Genomic DNA, 13,365 nt, shown 5'->3' with positions numbered 1-13,365 from the left:
CTCGGCTCAGCCACCCACCCGCCCTGGCCGCGGACGCGCGCGCTGCCAGGCCCCGGGCGTCTCCTCCGGCCCTCCGCGGCCCCTCGGGGAGATGGGCCCGGCGCTAGGGCTCGCACCTGGAAGCCCACGAGGTGGGCGGTGCCCAATGAGGAAGGAACCGTAGAGCGCGGAGCGGTCCAGGCGCCGACCCCACCCACTGCACCTCGGGGAAGAGGGACCCCGGGTCAGTCCGTAGCACGAACCATTCCTGACTATCCCAGGAGACCACTGCAGACCAAGAACACCTCTCCGAACAGCCTTCCGCCCCGCTCGCTGCAAGCATTCGTCCACACACGGTACACAGCGGGCGGATGGTAATTCACTCTTAAAATCACACCCTTTTTAGGGATATTCGTTTTCAATGACTTTGGGAAAGCCACGAGGTACTACATTCAGTACGAAGAGGCTGTTTCTTTATTTTGAAGTCAGTGACTTCTGAGACTGCATTGGGGACACTTTTTTGCAGAATGACCATATTTTACCATGCAGCGCACTTCAGAAAGTTACAAAAGTTTACAAGTTTTGTCGCTTCTGGAAACACCTGGTCTGCATCCCTATTATCGCGCCACGTGGCTCTAGCCTTGTTGATGTACCTGTTATTTTCCCCCATTGCAACATTTTTGTTAATATCTGTGGCTTCTTTCTGCAGAAGAGTTCCTCCTCCTGACATGCACTTCATTCTGTTTTCTATGTCATGACAACTTTCTGATGGTAGTCATTTTTTTATACTATAGCCCCCCTGGTATTTATGTACTGTGTGGTATTAATATTTATACTTCGAGGTTCACATCTTTTATGAACTGTGCATCTGTTGGGATTGTGGACAGGAGTAGGAAACCAAATAAAAGGGTTTTTAAAAAAAATCAGTTTTATCCGTTTGTAAGGGAAGCGTGTTTCCCTGACCACCCTGGAGCAAAATTTGCCGTTTTGAGATAACAGTCCATCTGAGAAAGTCCTCCACCGTGCCTTTCCCCTTTTCCCGTATTTCCCAGCATGCTATGAGCTGATGAATAAACAGACTTCATCCTATTTTCGTTTTATCTATAAAATATACATAGTGTTTCCATAATTATCAGACCTCTCACAGTCACTATTGGTAAAATTACTGGGTTACAGGTTTCTTGCTGTAAAACACAAAAATAGGTCACATTTTTATTCCATAGTACCCCAACTTGCTTTTTATTTTTAAGAAAGTAGTCCCTTATGACACCAGCGCTAAAAAGAGTGTCTGAAACTTTAAATACTTAACTTTTGAGAGTCGGGGTATCCAGAATTACTGAATTACTAGATACTTCTTATCAGCGAGATGTTCTTTTGTTCCCAAATTAAGCGTCAATATATTTACAAGAATTGAATGTGTCATATGAGCCATACTACCTCAAAATATTTCTCCCAGTCTAGTCAGATTGCATTAAATCTTAGATGGATTAAACCCTAAAATTCAGTATATGAGAATGGATTGTATACTCTCGGCTTCATGAATTTGAAGAATTATAAGTTTTTATTTCTGCTTTATTTTTGCTTGTGGACTATAGTAGTTTCATAAGTTTCCAAAATAAAAGCATGTTTGATCTTATTATCGAATTACTATTATTTAGGACTATTATTTAAATAACATTGTTCTTTCTGTTGGACTATGCCGATATGAATTTGGCAGAATCTGCCGATTGTGGTGTGTCGGTACTCCATACAGAGTGTGTGCTAGATTTCTTCCCTATTTTGTCATCACATCCAATAATATGGAATGCAGCCAGCATATTCATCCCTGGGAATGTCCCTCCTAAATTTTGCAAGGAACGCCTTCATTCTTTATTACACCAAATATTCTTAAGATGAACATTTCTCAATAGTAGTTATTTATGCATTTTAAGAAAAATGTTCATTATTCTTTACTACCAATGACCAAGTTTGATACTGAGCTGTTTCTTGGTACTTCCCCCATTTCTTGGGAGTAACTAAAACTGGAAGGATATTTAGAATTTCAGAGCATCTAATGTCTTAGTCCATTCAGGCTGCTATAACAAAATACCATCAACTAGGTAGCATATAAAGAACAGAAATGTATTTCTCACAGTCCTGGAGGCTGGGAAGTCCAAGATCAAGGCACCAGCGGATTTGTGTGTAAAGAGAGTTCCGTTTCCTGGTTTGTAGCTGGTGACTTCTTGCTGTGTCCTCACATTTTAGAAAGAGTGAGGGAACTCTCTTGAACCTCTTTTTCTTTTCTTTTTTTTTTTTTTTTTTTTGGAGAAAGAGTATCATTCTGTCACCCAGGATGGAGTGCAGTGGCATGATCATAGCTCACTGTAGGCTGGAACTCCTAGACTCAGGCAACCCTCCTGCCTCAGCCTCTTGAATAGCTGAGACCTACAGGCATGAGTTAATGTTCCCAGCCATCTTGAGCCTCTTTTATAAGGGCAATAATCCCATTCTTGAGGGCTCAAACCCTCATGACTTAATCACCTCCCGAAGGCCCCATCTACTAATACACTTTGGAAGTCAGGAGTTCAATCTATGAATTTGGGGAAACACAAAAATTCAGACCAGGGCATCACATAACGAAAATTAAGTTACTGCTCTTCTGTCTTAATAGAAAGGATGTGTTGTCCTAGGAGAGGGCATGGAACAAAGCAGGCACAGAATACGTGTTTGTGGAAGAAATACATGTTCTAATGTTCTAATGAAGGCTCTAATAAATCTGTGTACTATGTACAGTGTATATAGTATTTTCCTCTTGGGATGTAAAGTGATTTATTGGAAAGAACATAGAAGTGCTTTGGAGACTTGCAGACCAGAGTTCAAATCCTCTCTCTGCATAGTTTGTCTCATCTCAGGCAAGTTGCTTAATTTTTCTAAGCCTTAATTTCCTTATTTGTGAAATGGCAGTTACAACTACTTCAACAACTTATGTGAATTACATTTTACGAAATATTAGTATCTAAAACACAGTGAGTGGTCAGCAAGCTAAGATTCCTTTACCATAAATGTGAATATGTTAATCTAACAATAACTGCTACAAACCAAATACAAAAATCTATATTGGCACTCTGCTACAGTGGTTCTGAAATAACCACGTTAAGTCTACAGCTGTAATTAGTGAATATATCCTAGATGATTAATAGAACAATTTCTAAAAGACTATAGCTAAAATTTCTGTTGGTTAAGCCTCCCAGTCTGTTATATTTTTCTTATAGCATCCCGAACTGACTAAGGCATACAGGTCATTACAATAGTTATCAGTACTAATTGTCTTTTTCTCCCTTTCCCTGATTGATGTTTGTTTGTTTCTTTCTTTCTTTCTTTCTTTCTCTCTTTCTTAATTTGTTTTTTGTTTTTGTTTTTGTTTTTTTTGAGACAGAGTCTTGCTCTGTCACCAGGCTAGAGTGCAGTGGCATGATCTCGGCTCACTGCAACCTGCACCTCCTGGGTTCAATTGATTCTCCTGCCTCAGCCTCCTGAGTAGCTGGGATTACAAGCATGCGCCACCATGCCTAGCTCCTTTTTGTATTTTCAATAGAGATGGGGTTTCACCATGTTGGCCAGGATGGTCTTGATCTCCCGACCTTGTGATCTGCCTGCCTCAGCCTGCCAAAGTCCTGATGTCTTTCTTAAGGCACAGGCCAGGTGCCTGTACAAGAACATGTGAGCATAGCCAAGGGCCAGATATATCACTAATCTGGTGCTGTGGGATACTTAAAGCCCTGTGGAAACCTCCTTCTTATTTTGTCCTCGGGTTTTATTTTTCTGCTATGTTATTAGAGTATGAATGAATTTTTTTCATTCATATTCTCGCTGTCAGACAGCTAAATCTGTTAGCAACTAAAGCAATCTCTGGACATTACATTTAATATTTCAGGACACTTGGGTCACAGAAAGTTACTGACCACGAATAAATAACTGCTTGTGGAGCATCGAGCTAGAATTCATGTTCTAATTCCAAAGCAACAAGCATACACAATTATTATTCCTGGCTGTGCAGGAGAATTGTGGTATGCGATAAATTAATACATGTTCTAATACTACAGCCTCATTTTAGTATGTAATTCTAACTTCCTGAGGTGGTGTGCATTTCTAGTTGTTTCTGAATCAGCTCTATGGGGATTGGACTTTCCAATGCAACAGCTAGCAGTGAAATAACAACAGTGAATTTCCAACCTTCACCTGGATAATTACCTCAACTTCTTCCTTGGTTATCTCATGTAAATACTGTCCTGTTCCAGAAGGTTTCCCCATCCATTTTAAAACACAGTTTCTTCTGCTAATGAAAGTACTTTCACAATTGACTGAAAAGTTTCAAATCTACATCTCACTATTTTAACCCTCCATGAAGTCCTTCAATTGTTGATTCTGTGCTATTTCATTAAATATTACTGGCTTTTTATAGTAGGAGAAAATCAGTCTCAGAATTTTTCTGTTGACTAGACAGAACTATGACCATTTTCAATTGCAAACACTATCTCGATTCAGTAATTGGATTTGAATCAAAGCTCCAAATTTGATTTAGAATTCAAACTTTGTAGTGGGGAAAGCAGGCAGGCTCAGCTTCTCTATTTCCCTATCTTATTTTCCCCTTCCACTCCACAAGTCAGTCTCTGGGTGAAGGACAAAACAGTTCTTACCCAGCTGGTACCGTTGTCAGCCAGCTTTGCTCTCTCTCAGCCTAGCACACAGAACCAGCTACATGATTTGCAAGGCCCAGTGCATAATGAAAATGCTGGGCCCCTTGCTGGAGAAGAGTTAAGAATTTTAAAACTTTGAGAGCAGAGTGTTAAGCCAAGTACACAAGCCTGTATTCCGTACAGGTAGCACACCCATGAGGCTACTGGCATGTGCTTAACGCTAGCTGTCCAGGGGCTTTTCGGAGAGTTGCTTCTGGGCTACTCTAACTGCAGCCCAGATGTGGGTAATGCACCCTTACCTTCAGCCAGCGCTACTGATGTCCCCTCAGTTTTGGTTTATTCAGTCCTATTGGAGTCTTCTCACCCCTCTGGGAGAAAGTCTCATAGGCGCAACTCCAGATGGCTCCAGGCAAGTTCTATCCCTCCGATAGGACTCTGTCTGGGCCACAGAAACCATTGGAACATCCTTTGCCTAGCAGGCGATTCTCTTCCAAGCAGTTGGGCAGGCTGTTTCCCAATTTTCTGAATGGGAGTCAGATCGCGGTCCACAAAATGCCCCTGCTCTGTGTCCAGCCCCCACTGCAGGAAACACATTCCAAGCTCTCCACACAATCCATGGAAACTCATGGAAGCCCCCGGCCTAAGCTGAAGAAGCATCCTCCATTCTCTCTGCACAGAAGGTGATGAGCGCAAGTCTCCCCTTCACAAACCTCTTCTATCTCGAATTTTCTCAACTATTTTATATGTTTTAAGTGGATGAGAGCGTGTGAGTCATAGATTCGATTTTGAATTCTTTCCTTCATAATAGTGACCAAGCTTGAAATTTCGTACTTTTGTATCTTGAGATCTCAGGTTAAACTTCAATTTAAAATTCCTATTAAAAAGCATATTCTCTGCCGGGTGCAGTGGCTCAAAATGCAGTAATCCCGGCATTTTGGGAGGCCAAGGCAGGAGAATCGCTTGAGCTCAGTTCGAGACTAGCCTGGGCAACATAGCAAGACCTTGTCTCTGCTAAAGTTATTTTTTTTTAATTAGCCAGGCATGGTGGTTCACACCTATAGTCCCAGCTATTGGTGGTTGAAGGGGTTGAGGTGAGAGGATAACTTGAGCCTGGGTGGTTGAGGCGGCAGTGAGCTATGATTGCACCACTGCACCGCAGCCTGGGTGACAGAGAGCGTCTCTATCTCAAAAAAGAAAAAAAAAAAAAAACTTCTCTGTGCTATAACTATTTTCTCTGATGCTTATTTAGATGTGTGCTCATATGTATTAAAAAATTATCAGCTGTTGGCCGGGCGCAGTGGCTCACGCCTGTAATCCCAGCACTTTGGGAGGCTGAGGCGGGCGGATCACAAGGTCAGGAGATCAAGACCATCCTGGCTAACACGGTGAAACCCCAGCTCTACTAAAAATACAAAAAATTAGCTGGGCGTGGTGGTGGGCGCCTGTAGTCCCAGCTACTCGGGAGGCTGAGGCAGGAGAATGGCGGGAACCTGGGAGGCGGAACTGGCAGTGAGCCGAGATCGGGCCACTGCACTCCAGCCTGGGCAACAGAGTGAGACTCCATCTCAAAAAAAAAAAAAAAATTATCAGCTGTTACAGAATAAGATATTTAACAGGTGTTCAAGGCACAAAATTAAAATAGTATCTTCTCTACATGTTTGTATTTCTGGTTGATAAATATGTTCCAACAAATTGCCTTTTTCATACATTATTACCTACATTACTATTAAATATTTTTAGAGACTCTTGCCCTTAGGTAATTTCTCAAATTTTTTATTAAGCAATTTAAAGTTGGACACTTTGAAATTTTATCTCAGAAGATGCTGTGGTATAGATGCCACAAAATCAAGAATGAAAGGATGAATGTGCAATTTGTATGAGAGTCAGTCACTTGCACAAAGGTCATGCTGAGCTATGAAAACCTCTATATACAGGTATGAATCATAAATGATGGATTTTTACATACTTTTTTTTTTTGAGATGGAGTCTTGCTCTATTGCCCAGGCTGGAGTGGAGTGGCACGTTCTTGGCTCACTGCACCCTCCGCCTCCCAGGTTCAAGTGATTTGCCTGCCTCAGCCTCCTGAGTAGCTGGGAATACAGGTGTGTGCCACCATGCCTGGCTAATTTTTTTTTTTTTTTTATCTCTAGTAGAGACGAGGTTTTGCCGTGTTGGCCAGGCTGGTCTCGAACTCCTGACCTCAGGTGATCCGCCCACCTTGGCCTCCCAAAGTGCTGGGATTACAGGCACGAGCCATCACGCCTGGCCAGATTTTTAAAAAATAATGTAAGACTGCCTTGATTTCCCTTTAATGTCTATGATTACCAAAGAGAGGTGTGCTTTCCTTTGTTCTTTATCAAGGTATTAAAAATTGAGAAAATATTGGACTTTGGGGCCTACTTTAAACTCCTTAACTTTTTCTTTCTTCATTCAAAGTGCTGTTGGGATCCTTGAGTATACAATGTTCAGAGAATAACAATTTACTAAATATGCATGTCATGCTTGCCTACCTTGTCTCTTTCCACCCCTCATCTTTGAAAAGTTACTTCCTTATAGCTGTCTTCTTCTTCCAAATATCTGATAAAGTCTTTGAGTTATGTGACATCTAGAAATCATATTTATGAGCAGAAGTTTCTTCATAGAATCCATAAGGGAAAAGACAATCTCCAACTTTCATTACTCTTTATGCACTCTCTCCTTGATGATGGTTATGATAACCCTCTTTTTCTTAAATCTCCACTCAGGGTATCATAAAACTTATCTGCGTATTTACCTAGTCCCATTGTCTTCCCTGATAAAATGCTTTAAGCCTTAGATCGTACAGTTCTTATTTTGGCATTCACTTCAACTTAATTCCATAAACGTTTCTCGACTCTCTCTATAGATGAAGGTCTAGAGATAGATTTAAGTTCAACATAGAGTCTCCTTCCAAGAAGCTCCAGCTATCAGGGAGACCAACATGAATAAGTGACTATAAAACAAATAAGTGCTATGAGAGAAATATGTATAAAGGGATATGAGAACACACCATTGGGAGCAACTAATAGTGAAATGAGAGAGAGTAAGTCAGGTCAACCTAAAGACAGGTTATTGATATTTTAGCTAAGCATTAAAATGAGGTCTGAAGTCGATCAGGTGGAGGGAGGAGGACATTCCTGCAGTGAAAAGAGCACCCCAAAAAGCACAAGAGAGTAACACTGGGGACTCCAAGAAAATGAAATGGGTGCAGGGAAGGTCTCAGTGACATGAGTGATATGATAATTCAAGTCCAGTTTGAGCTGTCTGTATGAATACAGGAGCAGTGGAAAGGGAGAAGGAAGACTCTCAAATAACTTATGATATAGAATCAACAGGAGTGAGCAATTAGATAGTGGGCAGAAGGGTGGCAAATAGAAGAAGGAGTGAAGGATGATGCCCAGAATTCTCCCCTCCCTGGCACTGGGAGGAGGATTGGACTATGTGTGTATGGATGAACATGCACACACTATGGTTATTGTTGCTAATTTTATAAAGAGAAAAGAAGATGAGTCGTTTTGGACATGTTAAAATGCAAATGCACCTGTGAGACTTCCAGGTAGATAGAGCAATCCACACAATAGCTAACACGGTTGAGTTCTTACTTTGTGCCAAGTGCTCCACTGGACACTCTATTGATTTAATATCAGGTTCATTTTTGAATATGGAAATGGAGGGGTCTAACTAAAAGACCCGGTCTGGATGTAGGCTTGCATCAGAGCATGGGGTAAGTGGCTCTGAGCAGCAATGTGATATAAGAGCCAAACCTTAGGAAGCACTAACACTGGAGGGCAAAAGGAGATGGAGGAAAACAAGTCAAATAGGTAGGAAGAGGAATAAAATGAGTTATGAAAGCCAAGGTGAGACAGAATGTCAAGAAAGCAGTGGGAATGTTGCACAGAGGTAAAATAAAAGATCAACTCTGATAAGCGCCTACAGAATTTTACAATTGGGAAGTCATCGCTTACCTTGGTTGAAGTAATTTCGTGGTGTAATGGGATCGAAAGCTTTGTTGAACAGAAAATGGCAAACTGAGGAAGAGGGAAACAAGGAGAGATGAGGGGAGAAACTGATTATTTAGGGAAACCTACTGGAAGCCAAGTTCTGTGCCTGCACTTTGCTTACATGTAGCTGCACGTTACAGTAGTCCGGGATATTAACTGTTGTTCCCTAGTTTCTGACTCCCCATGGGCCTTACTGGCTGTTGAGTGAACTAGAACATCCTTGCCTCAGGAAGCAGATGACAGAGCAGAGAGATGAGGAAAGGACCTTTTCTGGCTTTTTAGTTTCAGAAGCCTAGCCCTCAGTGGGAAATAGAAATGACTCTGGGGCTTAAAACAGTGGATGAGGGAGAAGATGTGATGCTGTAAGAACAAGGTTTCATGCACATCACCACCACCACCACCACCACTAGAAAGAATGTCAGTCTAGCAAGAGGAAGAGAGGACAGGAGTAGATGGGTGGGTCTCTGGGGAAGGGTTGGTTCTATTACCTGCCCCATGGGGACAGCACAAGAAAGAGGATGAGTCAACAACCTGACAGGCTTCAGGATTCCCAAAGAAGAGGAAAGTTGTGCTTCCTTTCCTTAAGGGAGCCTGGATGGAAGGAAGGACCAGACGTAGACATGTCCTGATGGTGAATGAAGGCAGTCATGCCCCTCAGGGCATCCTGGAGCCCAGTGTAACCTGGGCAGCAATACAGTAATCCCTGTGTGATCAGGATTTCTGAGTTTGCACAGGCTTTAGGACAATTTCTGAGATTCCATGCCCTACAATGGTGCAGGATCAGCATCATGGTTCCAGCACACCAGCAAATGGAAATGAGGGGACAGAGGAACATATCAGAAGTAACTCTGAGGACCGACAATCAAGGGACAGTCAAGATGACCAATATCTCAGAGGACAACAGTATGAACGGACAACCAAGACAAGTAGCCCTTCTCTGTCCAGATGAATTGCTCGCATGCAAGTCACTCTCCCCACTGCCTTCCCTCCAGAGCACCATCACAATCCCAGGCTGATAGGAACTTTCCATCCACGCAGCAAAACGGAGGCTCAAAATAGAAATAGAGTTGAGTTCTAGAAATAATGTTACATTTCCTACACACCTGAATTTGGGAAATGAATGATAGCCAGGAGGGGATCCAAGGTGATGAAACTTCTTTTTTAAAAAAATTAAGAATGAAGAGCCAGGCATGGTGTTCCAGCTACTTGGGAGGCTGAGGTGAGAGGATCCTTTGAGACCATAAGTTTGAGGCCAACCTGGTCAACACAATGAGACCCCATCTCTTTAAAAAAATTATAAACAAATTTTAAAAAGAATGAGAGAAACTAGATAATATAAATGGGGGAAAGGAAAGAACTAGTTGAGAGGGAGAGCTTGAAAATTAAGGAAAAAATGGATCACGTACTAAGGAATGATTCTGAGGGATATGGGAGGAAAATCAACAGAAAGGGATACACCTTGAAGGGAAGGCGTACACCTCTGGAAGACAAGAGTGAATGCGAAAAGGATGTGCGTAGATAGAGTTCTGTAGAGAGCTGGGAGAAATGTAATAGGTTTCATGCTTCATGGCGTGGAGGAGGAAGGACCACGTGGCAATGCTTGTTGGATGCCTGTTGGAAATAACGTAGGATGAAGACAGAACCATAACACAGTTGAGTTCCTTAAGCGTTAGGTGGTATATGTCTTGTGTTCGGCTTCCTTCAATGAAGTAGTGGATGCCGCAGTCACTACCCGGATCCACAGCCCCCTCCTTTTAAGATGGAAGCAGCCACTTCGCCAGCTGCTGGAACTGTTGGCCACTGACACTTAAGTCCCTTTTCTAGGAATTGCCATCTACTGAGAGAACCAATCCACCACAAAGTACACCCCCTTCTCAGTGACCGTAGAGTCTGAAGGTGGAAAGTCCAGCCCCCTTGCCTCAGTTCAGGAGGAGTCTGCTGGCCTGTATAGATGGGCATACTGGGCATCGCTCTCCCATCCCCCCAGCCCCGACCAGGAGATCAGCTGGGGTCTTTGTTGTGACTGCACAGCACTTTCCCGCTGCCCAGCCTGCCTTCTTCACCCCCTGACAGGCACTGATTGTGAGAGCACACCCCACAAACTTCCTGCAGCACTGTCTCCATCTCACAGTCTCTCACTGGGAATCCAACTGGAGAAAACACATCAACCTTATGACAGCACCGGCCCCTCAGAATCACAGTCAGTACTGTGGGAAGGAACTCCAGCATGCCTTGGGAAAATCCAAGTTTAAAGAACAGACAGCTCTGCGGTGGGACAACCTCCTTTCCTTCTGCCCTCTTGTTTCCACGTGGATGAAAGTTACATTCCTGGCCCGTGTCATCCCTGACTCCCGCCTCACCAGAGACTTACCTGATGGAGGAGTCCGGGGGAAAGTACTGGGCACTGAGCCCATTCTAGGGCCCCCTATTTGGAAGACAGGTTGGCCCAAATGCTCCCTCCTACCAAAAGAGGCCTGTCCTGTGGGTGTGGTATGTACTGTTCTGGTTCTAGGGGAAAGTGTTTGCAAGCCCATTTGTCTGTAGGCCTAATACACATCCTCCCATCCAGTTTTTACGAATATCAAGCTGCTATTTTCTTTGCCAGTGTCCATTTTTTTTTTTTTTTTGTATTGTATTTCTCAGTTGGGATCCACATTTACAAGGGGGAGAAAGGGTTCGCTATTTAATTCTCCGAAACCTTTACTATAGTACTTTCGGAAGGGAGGGAAAACACTGTTTAGTATTTGGGTGTCTCTTTAGGATAAGAAATAAGAGTGACAAGGAATGCAAAAAAGAAACATCATACAGACAGAAGATAAAGAAAAATACAGTTGTTTCAACATTTAGAAAATATCCATGTACTCTAGTCCTGTAAGCAGGTAATTCCTGCATGCAGGTAATTCCTGCCTGAGAAGGAGTGGATCGCAAATCTACCCAGACTCCCAGTCATTGGATTTAAATCATTGTTCCTTTATTCTCCAAATGTTTGGCTTTGTTCAAGAGATTCATAAAAAAACCAAGCGTGTTGGCTCTGTTACACAGAAAGACTGCATCGGCTTTTTGCTAAAATCAGTTTTATCATGAAGTTAATGACATTTTATTACCAAAAGATAAGTATGCTAAATGAATCCACATATCACAACATCTATTATAGGTTTGTAGACTTGATGGTAGGGATGGCACTATTGTTATTAATGTCTATTTTTAAATTACCTTAATCTGACCTCATTTTACCCCAAATTACTCCTTGAGATGATTTTGCAGGCTGAGTCCCAAGTTAAGGATGGCTCTGAAATTTTTCTGTAGCAAGAAGTTAGGTATGATTTGGTTTGTTTTGAGAATAAACAAGATTAAGAAAAATTTACATTTTAGACCAGTCGAGTACTTTAGGTGTCGTCTTTTACAGATTTCACATTTAATATAATTCTACTCCTGACATTAAATTTTATTACTCTACAAACTAGCCAGAAGTAATAAGGTTCTAAGAGCTATAAAACATGTGTTTGGCTTTTCTCATCTGTTTGAGGCAATGGTAGAATTTCTGAGGTACCCTGAAGTGTTAATAAAATGAATTCATAAATCATTTGTTGCTTGTCAGTCATATTGCTTAACAATAATGCTATTATCGATTTCCTCTAAAGCATGTAGATTTCATACAAAAATGGAAGCTACGTAACTACAGTTTTTCACCTTTTTAATAACATTGTGGGGTGCAGGAAGTGGAGGCACAGAGGGGCCTTCAACTTCTCCATCCTACTGTAACATTCTCTGGCGTGTCTGGGATGAAGGATGTATCAGAGAACAGGAGGGTTCTGCTCTCAGAGGTGATGATGGGTTTGTGCTGAGCTATCGACACTCATACCTGGGCCTCTTGTGATCAATGACACTCAATTTGGAGACGACTGACTGGGGTTAATGGTGCAATCTGTGGATTTGGAACAGAGTTCTTCTCTATGTGAAACTAATTGGCCCATATGGGGATTAAACTGGTAACAGTGTCCTCATTTGTCAACCCATCTATTCAGCTTTTGAATCTAGTTGTGTTTGAGGACCGTCCCAAATTCAGTCAATGTCTTTTCAAATCGTAATACCATGGCTTCAGAAAGAGGAAGAGGTAAATTTTTAAATATACAAGTTATTGATCAATCTAATTCACTGTAAGAAAATCATTATAAATTAAATAACAATTATTCTATTGCCAATTATTCTTAAATGAATATCCCTGTGCCATGGGAAACAACAGGAAGCAAGTCTGTTTCCCATTAAATACTTTATTCCAGAATTACTTTTAAAATTTTCAAATCATGCCTTCAGACCCCCACCCCTGACTGCCCAGTGACTGCAGCTACCCCCAGCTCTTTTCCAAAACATCAGATTTTAAGATGGAACTGGGTTTTCCCTCACTTGATCTTCCTTTGTTTCTATGTTCACCAGAAGCCTTTCCTAAATCCTGATGCCAGAGTGCTTTTTAAATCCATTTACCAATTACATGATTCATGTCCTGACTTTGAAATAAAAAAACACACCCCTATTTGCCACATCCTTCAATTCAGACTTAAAGGGCATATCTCAACAATACAACATATTCAAATTCAAAAATTCTTTTTAGATCCATTTACATTTTCTCTCCTTTTATTTCGTAATTAACCTGATGCTTTTCTCCAATTCACCCGATACTTAATATCTAACTA

General features: G+C 41.9%; 1 protein-coding gene across 2 annotated transcripts in view; it reads right to left on the bottom strand.

Annotated features, from left to right (window-relative positions):
- Positions 1–133, bottom strand: part of LOC105474669 (AKT serine/threonine kinase 3) — a 356,860-nt gene extending 356,727 nt beyond the window's left edge. The window contains exon 1 of one of the 2 annotated variants that reach the window (XM_011729486.2): positions 117–133. The gene's annotated coding sequence lies outside the window, so the exon portion shown is untranslated. Of the gene's footprint in view, positions 1–18; positions 36–116 lie in introns of those variants that run through there. The other variant, XM_071069549.1, reaches the window with a different exon arrangement.
- Positions 134–13,365: the final 13,232 nt, after the last annotated feature.

The sequence above is a fragment of the Macaca nemestrina genome, chromosome 1, assembly GCF_043159975.1.
Source record: "Macaca nemestrina isolate mMacNem1 chromosome 1, mMacNem.hap1, whole genome shotgun sequence".
NCBI classification, from domain to species: domain Eukaryota; kingdom Metazoa; phylum Chordata; class Mammalia; order Primates; family Cercopithecidae; genus Macaca; species Macaca nemestrina.
This window is presented reverse-complemented; position numbering and strand designations above follow the sequence as displayed.